At 43.4% G+C, this 10,812-nt stretch overlaps 1 long non-coding RNA gene across 2 annotated transcripts; it reads right to left on the reverse strand.

Moving 5' to 3' along the window:
• Window positions 1-1,809: 1,809 nt before the first annotated feature.
• LOC144105666 (uncharacterized) lies at window positions 1,810-8,894 on the reverse strand. Of its 2 annotated transcripts, none has more exons than XR_013308853.1 (3): window positions 8,715-8,894; window positions 6,910-7,072; window positions 1,810-2,024 (listed from the first exon to the last, which is right to left on the reverse strand). It is a non-coding gene; the product is annotated as an uncharacterized LOC144105666 (long non-coding RNA). The 2 variants fall into 2 exon arrangements; XR_013308852.1 differs by lacking the exon at window positions 1,810-2,024 and adding an exon at window positions 5,884-6,004.
• Between the last annotated feature and the right edge of the window lie 1,918 nt (window positions 8,895-10,812).

Genomic DNA, 10,812 nt, shown 5'->3' on the forward strand with positions numbered 1-10,812 from the left:
CTGTTCCGTTGAAACGTTGAAACCACCTTCTTTATCCGCGGTGAGCAAAATTAAATCGTTTTCTTTTAAAAAACCGACAGCTTTTTTTTTCAACGGAGATTTCCTGATCGTACCTTCACTGCTTGTGGGCATATCCACTCCCTCTGAAATGCGCCCATCAGCTTGAGAACTTGGAGCAAGCCTTGAGACTTGCCTGAGCGAAGTCAGTAGTTGTGGTGCGGACATCCTTGGTGAAGTGGCGAACTTTGGACCATGGCTGAGCAGGCGTCGCACATCGTCAAGTAGGGAGAGGGCTACCCTTAGGTGCACGAAGTTCCTGCACGCCGGCTTCATCTTGAACACCAGTGTTGACAACTGCGAAATGACTTGTTGCCACAAGAATTCTGTAGTCCTGTCAATGATGCTGTGTAAGTTGCACCACTTGCTCCTTGAGATGCCTATTGGTTGCGGAGCAAGAAGTAGAGGGCGATGATGATCTCTGCGAAGGCGATCCTGGTGTTGCCATTCAGCCCTCTGGATCTTGCACAACCGAATGCAATGACTTGGCGATGGGGTTACACCACCTAACAAACTTAAGACCTCTGGTGATAGCAACTTGTGGCGCATGCAAAAGCCCAACACCGTTGCCCTGCACGAAGCGGTGGCTAACAGGGCAACCTCTTGTAAAGGGTAAACATAAAAGGGTGAGGAACAGTCCATTGTACTAGAAATATACTTGAGCAATACTTGTTTTTGGGCTATAGTTGGTTTGATTTCATGCTTGCAGAACTCAGGGCACAAAAAGGAAGCACAAGAACAGGAAGGACGACAGGACGGGGCACTGAAGTAACAACGTTTATTTCGAAAACGAGGCGATCCAGTATTTAAGAGGTGACATGTCAGGCCACGTGACCACGAAAAGCATAAACAGGAATTACCAAGCACCACACGGAATATGGAAAAAAAATCCCACTCAGATATAGGGTGAAGCGAAGGCAAGGTCTGGCGTGTCTAAAGAAAGGAAACAAAGGTTCGGAAAAGGCAAAAAAATGATAAGATATCTTCATACACCTGAAAACCAAATCTGGTAAAATCTTTTCAAAACCTAAACGTGTACAACAAGGAGGTCAACCGAAGCACAGAAAAACAAACCTAAAACTACCAGGAAGGGAGAAAAATTCGCTAATAAAACCCGACAGTACGCGTGTAGAAAAAAAAAACAACAACCTCATGAACGATAAGAAGCCGACAACTAACACAGAAAAACTTTAAAAGCAATCTGAAGTCCAGGATTTTCCGGGTTCGAACCCGACCGCGGCAGCTGCGTTTATATGGAGGCAAAACGCAAAGGCGCCCGTGTGCTGTGCGATGTCAGTGCACGTTAAAGATCCCCTGGTGGTCGAAACTATTCCGGAGCCTTCCACTACGGCACCTCTTTCTTCCTTTCTTCTTTCACTCCCTCCTTTATCCCTTCCCTTACGGCGCGGTTCAGGTGTCCAACGATATATGAGACAGATACTGCGCCATTTCCTTTCCCCCAATACCGATTAATAATTATTAAGTCGAGGATTTATTCCTCTAGGTCGCAGTGTTTCTGCCTATCTTCGTCAGTGTCTCTGCCTGTTGTCCAAGCAAGATTGCTTGTCAGGAAAACGAGCATTTGCGCGAGTCTTCCCAGTAGAAAATGGTAAATAATATTTTTTTGTTCTAAAGCACCGGTGATTAATAGCGTACCATGTAATTATTCCTACTTACCGCCAAGAAGGCGCAGAAGAAAGCAGCACAATGACGACCACTGTAAAAGCGCCGCAGAGTCAATTTTCAGTGCCCCTTTATTTACACGGGATGACTATCCGCTGACATGGAAGGCCGGGGATCCGTCTCCAAAGCACCGTAGAAATCGTTTTCCTTCAAGCAACCGGTGCGATGCCACGTGATATGGCCCTTGTAGCCGGATGTCTTCAAGGTGTCATTGATCCTTGCCATTATTGCATTGGTAAGCTTCTTCATGGCCTTGCTAAATAAAACACAGATGTGCATATCACCTGCAAAAGAAGATTTTAAAGCGGCATCAGACACGCGCTCGACGATACCAGCTTACATTGAGAAACCTACAGAAAACACCGCAAAGCAGGATAGTGCTTAACATACTCAATATTATTAATCTCATTAAATTCAATGTTGGTTCATTTGGTTTTAGAGTAGTTAATGATCATAATCTTCTGCAATTCATACTCTTAAACGACATCACGAATTCAAATGTTACATGCTTCTCACATCGGCATAATCTTTTGCTTCCGAAAGTTCGCACTAACTTCGGAATTCATACAGTTGGATTTTCATTCATCAAACTTTGGAATTCATTGCCGTATGGCAATGAAACAACATCACCTTTGTCGTCATTTAAACGCAAACTTAATATGTTTCTTTCCAACTGCTAGGCTAGTTGTTTTTGTTTTTTTTAATTGTTTTGTTTTTCCTCTATCGGTGATATCTCTCTGGTTTTGTGTTTCAGTATGTACTTTTATCTAATATGTGACAGTGTTTACCCGATATACTCTAACTCGTTACTATTCGTGGTTGCTACTGCTATAATCGTCATTAGTTTATTCATTTTATTATAACAGGTCCCGTTACAGCATATTGCTCTGGGACCTCTTTCTGTATGATCAATCAGTGTATGTATGCATTTTTTCACGTATTTTAAGAAATAAACTAAAGTAGTCAGGAGAGGTTAGTCGTTACATTTTTTTCTCATGAATGCGGAGTTATGAGAAAATTTCTCTATCTATACTGAAGATTTCAAGTTTGAGTCCACTCGTCAAATCGGCATTTTCTCGACGACTACGGCGGATTTGGCGCTGAAGGGGAGCTTAACGCTGGAGGCTAAAATCAGGGGGTGAGCCACTCACACGTGTGGTTGCCTTACACACCAGTGTATGGCCGCGAGCACGCAGCCTGAACAAAGTTGCAGATCAAATTAGGCGGCCAGCGATCGTGGGTGATGTTTAGAAATAATTATAAGCGACAAAAAGTGACGTGGCGCAGAAAGGGGTCGAAGAAGAATGGCTTAAATAAAACGGAGAGGGGGGGGGGCACTGTTTCAAAACCACATGCGAAGGGCGGGGACGATCCCCTTACAAAAACGGTATATACACAGTCTATAGATTTCTTATAGACTATTGCCTTCCTATACATATTTATTTTTGTGTATTCATACTCTATAGACCGTCTACAGACAAGTCTACTAAAAGTGTATGGCCATAGACCTATAGATTGTCTACAGACTGTCTATAGGATTTGTATTGCCTACAGACTGACCTCTAGGGTTTGTATAAGGAGAGTCTACAGACTTTATAGACAGAAATCTACGAACAGTCTATAGACTGTCTAAAAAATTTACAAGGGAGGTGCTTAAAAGTGCACTAAAGAGGAATCTGAACTCGTATTTTTGCAGCGGGAACTCTATCTACACGTTCCGGGCATTCTTAGAAACTCCGAATTATTGTCCTGTGCGGCCGATTTGCCTAATTTATATCGGATTAAACGTCCCGGCTCCCGCCTTTTTTTGAACTGAACGCGGTAGGTAGGCGGAGTCAACCAACGCGTCAGCCAGTCCCGTGGCGGCTTCGCTTTCACTTTTATTTTATTGTTTAGGTTTCCGTGAATAAACACTTTCAGTCGCACACAATAAAGCCGCAAATTAGGCCCACGGAAATAAAAATACGCGTGGACTCTTTGATTTGCGTATCACTCCGCCGATGGCAGAGCGGCAAGCCACCGCGGGACTGGCTGACGAGATGGTTCCCTCCGCCTACCTACCGCGTTGAGTTTAATAATAATAATAATAATAATAATAATAATAATAATAATAATAATAATAATAATAATAATAATAATAATAATAATAATAATAATAATAATAATAATAATAATAATAATAATAATAATAATAATAGGTTTTTGGGGAAAGGAAATGGCGCAGTATGTGCCTCATTTCTCGTTGGACACCTGAACCACGCCTTAAGGGAAGGGATAAAGGAGGGAGTGGAAGAAGAAAGGAAGAGAGAGGTGCCGTAGTGGAGGGCTCCGAGATAACTTCGACGGCCTGGGGATCTTTAACGTGCACTGAGGATTTTTAACGTGCACTGACATCGCACGTTAAAGATCCCCAGGTGGTCGAAATTATCCTGTTGAGTTCAAAAAGAAAAACACGAGCTGGGACGTTTAATCCGATTTGATTAGGGCAATCGGCCGCACAGGACTATAATGATAGAAAGAGGTTGGAAGAAGAGGAAATGGAACGAACAAAGAAGAAAGAAAAGGAGAAGGCAAAGGAACCGCGAAAAAAAATAACACAATTGGCCATTCTGAACAAGAGAGATAGAAAGAAGAAATAAGTTTACAGGAAGCGACTAAAACCATCTAGCCCTTATAAAAATGGTCTATAGGTAGTGTATAGACTTCTTATAGACTCCATTGCCTTCCTATAGATATTCTTGTTTATTTATAGTCTATAGACTGTCTATAGACAGAATTCTACTAAAAGCATGTGGCCATAAATATATAAATTGTCTATGGAGTTTCTGTGGATTGTCTATAGGATTTATATTACCTATGCACTGTTTTCTAGTATTTGTATATATATATAGTCTATAGACTTTATAGGCACAAGTAGGTGGACAGTCTATAGAATATCTGAAGAAATTTTTGTAAGGGAGGGTTATGAAAAGAAACGACGGTCCCCTGTCTGCGAAAACGCTGGAGCCAATACTGCGCACAGTGTTCGCAGAAGTAATTTGAAAAGTTTTATTTTATATCTTCGGTAAGACGATTGGTATACTTCTTGTGGTGATAAAGCAGACTTAAAAAAGACAGGCAGCCGTGATCCCTGCACCAAATACGAAGACGTCTGTTGATCCCACATCGAGCGCCAGTATAACGCGGAGACTGGACGTCCCACCAGTCAGTTTTCTGCGTATGTATTGAACACAAGGACTAATGAATCATCTGTGACGATGTCCCTGTCATTCACAATAGAAGGTGTGTCGAAGGATATGATCTGCTCGTGTCGCCGCAGGCTCGAATCCCACTCGATGCCGTATATAGTATTATTAAGTTTACTGGTGCTACACGCTCTCATGGTCATACATTGGACGTCGTATTTCGTTCACATAACCGCTCTAATGCTAACGCGTTAGAGAATATTATATTTATGTTATAATGCTATTGAAATTGAAATGATTTTGTATTACTCTTTATTCTACTCCAGGTTCTCCTTTCCTTTCACCAACAACCAATTTTCAATGTTGGACATGATTGGTCTTTTGCTTCATCTCCTCTGGACTATGATGAGCGATAACAGATCAGCAAAAAATATGCTCAATTTATTATTTGATTCATGGACTGCGCTCCTCGTTGGCTTAACAAACAGCTTCGGTTTGTGGGCAAACATGTTCACCTCTGCGAAACCCATATGCTCAAATGTGGCGGGAGTTATCGTTAAATCTACGTTCGCGTACGTCCAACTAAAAGTGCGTCGGCCACACACAGTACAGCTTACCAGGCCGAAAAATGATTGTGTATAGCATACGAAGCGGACATAATGTATTTTAAAACTCTCTCACAAGACAGCCATCAGCAGGAAAACCCATTGCGCCATTTTATTCACGCAAAGACCGATATACCGTAATGTAACCGAAAAAGGCAGTACTTGTATTTATTATCAGTCAAGAAATAGCTTGGAAGGTGCAAAGAAGGTCCAGTATTGGGAAAATATGCAAATATACGAAGCTGAATAGGTTAGACGGATGCTCGTACGTTGGCCCTCTGCTGCCAATATTGCCAACAAGACAGAAATAAAATGCCTTGTGTTTTTGGGTGAAAAATCAATTGCTTACTCCTCCTTGCGCGGAGAGTTGATATACTTGTATTCCACGGTTTTGGTCGACGGGAAATACCTTTCCACAAGGCACTTTTGATATGGCCAGATGCAGAGCGCTTCCATCCATTCCTTATGTGCGAACTTGAACAGCAGGTTGAAAACGCATGCGTGGAAAATGAACCAATTATTGCGCTGATTTCTCGACCCTTTCCGCTTGAAGTGCGCATGGGGGGGGGGGGGGGGGGCGAAAAACCGCTGGCCGCCCGCCTTCTGACGATTTACAATATTAACTTGCCAATACACAAATCAATACACCATATTGAAATATTCAATATCACGAGTTCTATAATTCCATACGTTTTAGTAATTAGTCAGTCAGTGGTGGAGCATATATAACCGATATGGGCTATATGGAAGCATGTATAGGATCTTACGGACTCCATATCACGTCATGTACATCGTATGGAAATCGTATAGAAATTATGCGGATTGCTTATGGACTCTGTACAGAGTAGTTATTAATGTTCATATATTTTTTCATATTTTATGGACAGTATATAAACCGTATCTGTGCTGTGCGATGTCAGTGCACGTTAATGATCCCCAGGGGGACGAAATTATTCCGAAGTCCTCTACTACGATACCCTTTCTGTCTGTTTTCTGTTTTCTGTCACTCACACCTTCTTCCCTTCCAAAATCAATACTGAAGTCCAGACGCTGATAGTATTGCAAGGGTATTGGAACCGCTGATTTATGATAGGTGTCTTGACGCTTAATATTCGGTCGCTGCATCAGCGTCGGCACATTTTTATACCAAAGCTCAAGGTCCCTGCAGTATTTGACTACCTCTCCAAGAAAGCCTCATTTTAAAAGAAGGTAGATAGCAGAAGATTCGCACACATTGTGCACTGACGCGCTTGATAAGCTATGTGAAAAATGCTAGCTTTGATTAAAATGGCAATGCAGCTGCGAACGTCCCATGTAGCGGCATGAACGTCTTATACTCATATTTCGCCTTTCCTTTTGAAGCTGGCGAAGGTACATACCTCCCTCCAGTTCACAGCGATGTTCCTCTTGAGGCTTAAGCATTGCTCGTTGGAAGGCGCTACCTGAATCGGCAGGAACAGTAGCGCGGCAGGCATCCGAATTCCAACGCGCCATCGTTTCGCGCATGAAGCGGCTCTTTCGCAGGATCGACGGGGCTGCATACTTTGGAAAGAGGAAAAAGAGAGTATTGGTTATCTCTTCTTTCCCTCGAACGTTGCAGTGTGGGTTGCTACGCCACAGACAGCAGGTGGGCGGTACTGCGACCTTTTCTCTGGCATGAGAAGCAATCTTTTACGAAAAAAACTCAACGAACCAGAAGAGGAGCCTGACACCCTTTGTTCCTAAATTCCACCTTGATGTGAGGGATATCACGACCGTCCTCAAGTCTATTACGCCCACTGCGGTGAAGAGGACCCACCGAATAATCCTGCCGATCGCAAAAGTGTTTAGAGAACTAAATTCCTTCCGGGTGAGGACCCAAACGGCTGAACATGCAGTCGGTAGCCAGAGGACTGTGCTATGCGGGGTATAACGCTACGTGGCGGTTATGGCAGACCCCGCAGTTAAGTGGTCTGCACTATTTGGGCCGCCTCAAATTCTTTAACGTCTACCAACACCACACAGCGCACCGCAGTTCCTGCAGTGGCTCAGTGGTTAGGGCGCTCGACTACTGATCCGGAGTTCCCGGGTTCGAACCCGACCGCGGCGGCTGCGTTTTTATGGAGGAAAAACGCTAAGGCGCCCGTGTGCTGTGCGATGTCAGTGCACGTTAAAGATCCCCAGGTGGTCGAAATTATTCCGGAGCCCTCCACTACGGCACCTCTTCTTCCTGTCTTCTTTCACTCCCTCCTTTATCCCTTCCCTTACGGCGCGGTTCAGGTGTCCAACGATATATCAGACAGATACTGCGCCATTTCCTTTCCCCCAAAACCAATTATTATTATTATTATTATTATTATTATTATTATTATTATTATTATTATTATTATTATTATTATTATTATTATTATTATTATTATTATTATTATTTCACCAGAAATACGGCCGACATGGCCGGTGGTGCATACCGCCCTTTTAGATGCTTCAGCCGAATGGCATAGCTAATGAGCCACATCATCATTATCATCACCATCAGCCTTATTACACCCACTGCAGGGCAAATGCCTCTCCCATGTCTCTCCCATTAACCCTGTCTTTTGGCAGCGTCATCCATCCTTTGCCTGCAAACTTCGTAATCTCATACGTCCACCTAACCTTCTGCCGCCCCCTGCTACGCTTGCCTTCTTTTGGAATCCACTCCGTTACCCTTAATGAGCCACAGTGGCAGGTAAAATAATTTGCCTTCAAATTCACTCCGCAAGACGCAGCGAATAAATATTGGCGCAGAGTCTTCGAGTGGGGTGGTTGAAGGTTGTGAATAAATTTGCAAAGCCCGGCCGCGGCGGTCGATTTTCGATGCAGGCGAAATTTTAGAGACCCGTGCACTGTGCACGTTAAAGATCCCCAGGTGGTCGAAATTTCCGGAGCCCTTCACTGCGGCGTCCCGCATAGCCCGAGTCGCTTTGGGACGTTAAAACAACCATAAACCAAATAAAAAAATATCGCAAAGAAATACACATTTTTGGGGCATTTACGATTTATTTTAACGCTGCAGGAACTTTTTCGTATAAACTGGACGCCTTTAGCGTATTTAATGCTTGTAATTAAAGTCTTCAGCAAATATCGACCAATATTGCTTCATTACATCATAAATTAGTATTCACTGACGTACTAGAATTAAGCAGTTAATAATATTCGCACTCACCTGGATGTGCTTGCGCAGACCAGGCCAACTGCGCGTGATGTCCACGTCTCAAATTTGTGGTCGTTTCTTTTTGCAGCTCAATGTCGGTCCTGTTCACGCTAACCTCGAATGTGTGGTGAGAGGGATTATTGTAAACGAGGAGATTCAAGTGTCCATTGTGTGAGGACTGCGAGGACTCCTTTCCAGTGCCACGTGTGGGAGGCATCTGAAGGCCCGCCCCCCTCCCTCCCCCTTTTTTGTGTATGCTTTGGCGAAATTCCTTGAAAAAACATTTGCACGGAAACAATGCAGACGCCGTCGCCTAGAAGACGTCTGAGCGGTCTATTTTACTGGCGTGATAGCCCATTGCACAAAGAAAGAGTCTTTTTTTCTGCTGTTTCCCTTGCCATAACAATTGGAAGGATATGAGTATAGTTTGGTGTTTCGTACTAGGCGATTGACGCTTCACTCTTCAGACACGTGCCGGTGTTGTCAAACTGAAAGTATTTATTATCGTCTCGCACGTTGGCAGCGTCTCAACATGCGTGCATATATCCCAGGAGAATTTTTGAAGAATGCTTTCCGGAGGTACTTACCTTTGCGGAAAAGTGGACAAAAGCTGAACCTTACCGGTACTCGCCTACGGGGCATAAACGTGGAGGCTAACGAAAGGGGTTCAGCTCAAGTTCAGCTAAACGCAGAGAGCTATGGAAAGAAAAATGATAGGCGTAATGTTAAGAGACCGAAAGCTGGAAGAGTGGGTGAGGGAACAAACGCGGGTTAATAACATCCTAGTCGAAATCAAGAGAAAGAAATGGGCTTGGGCAGGGCACGTAATGCGAAGGCAAGATAACCGCTGGCCCTTAAGGGTAACTGACTGGATTCCAAGAGAAGGCAAGCGTAGCAGGGGGCGGCGGAAAGTTTGGTGGGCGGATGAGATTAGGAAGTTTGCAGGCATAGGGTAGGTGAAGCTGGCCAAGGACAGAGTTAATTGGAGAGACATGGGAGAGGTCATTGCCCTGCAGTGGGAGTAGTGAGGCTAATGATAATGATGATGAGAGAACCTTCGTGATGAAAGGCGATAACCTCTACGGCACCAAAGGCACTTGGCACTTTACGAATGAACTTGTACTGGTTGCTAAGCCTTCAACAGGTTGTATTCATAGCCTTTCTCTTGTGTCACCCAATATAAAATATTGCATAACTGATCTCGTTTGAGTAGCTTGTGCCTTGTCGAGACCTTTTTTGAAGTGGGATCCTCGGCATGCATGAGCACATTATAGGTTGTTCTAAAGTTCTCCAGATACGCACTCTGTTTGGAATTAAGTTGTTATACTGTAGCCCTTGTTCAGATCCTGCTATTCGCGTATTGAGAAAGTGGAGGAAATCGGGAACAATATATTTCCTACTGAGCATGGAGATTAGGCAGATCCTAAAAAAGCGCTTTTATATCTGAACAGTTCTAGCTTCCCTATTGGTTGAGACTGGATACCAAGTGAAAAGCCCCACATTGATAAAACTTATGAAGGGTGACTGTATCAGTCTCTGGAGAAAGAAATATAATTCACCTCCCGGAAATTCAATTAAACCGCTCGCTAGAATGCCAGAACCAGTGCAGATAGTTTAATGAAATACAATGTATAACTGGTCTGCACAAAGGGAATATGTGATACAATTCCATTATACCGCTCGCGCGCAGAAGCTTTCTAACAGACATGTGCGAATGCATAAGACTATTACATAAGAATGAACAGAAGTCGCAGTCGCTGTACAAAGAGCAATCTCGCTAATATATGACTGAATTCGAACGACAGGAAGATGTAGGCAAAAAAAACATTACATTTAAATAATACATGGGCTGTTTTTAAATCTCATTTTTTTCTTATATTGATGAAATATGGGACAACCTAGATAGTTCGCTTCGCCCCCCACTTTCAGAAAAGCTTTCGAAATAATTGCCTCAGCTTTATGCGTTAGGTTCACTGTATACTATAGTTATTCTGCGCTTACTCCTGCTGTTACTGAGACTGGTCCATAACAGCGCGACAGACGGGACAGAGAAGAAGGGACGCAGTGCCGACAGAGTGCACAAATTGTTTTAAAGAATAATGAATAAACA

This window comes from Amblyomma americanum, chromosome 9 (genome assembly GCF_052857255.1).
Source record: "Amblyomma americanum isolate KBUSLIRL-KWMA chromosome 9, ASM5285725v1, whole genome shotgun sequence".
Lineage (NCBI taxonomy): Eukaryota > Metazoa > Arthropoda > Arachnida > Ixodida > Ixodidae > Amblyomma > Amblyomma americanum.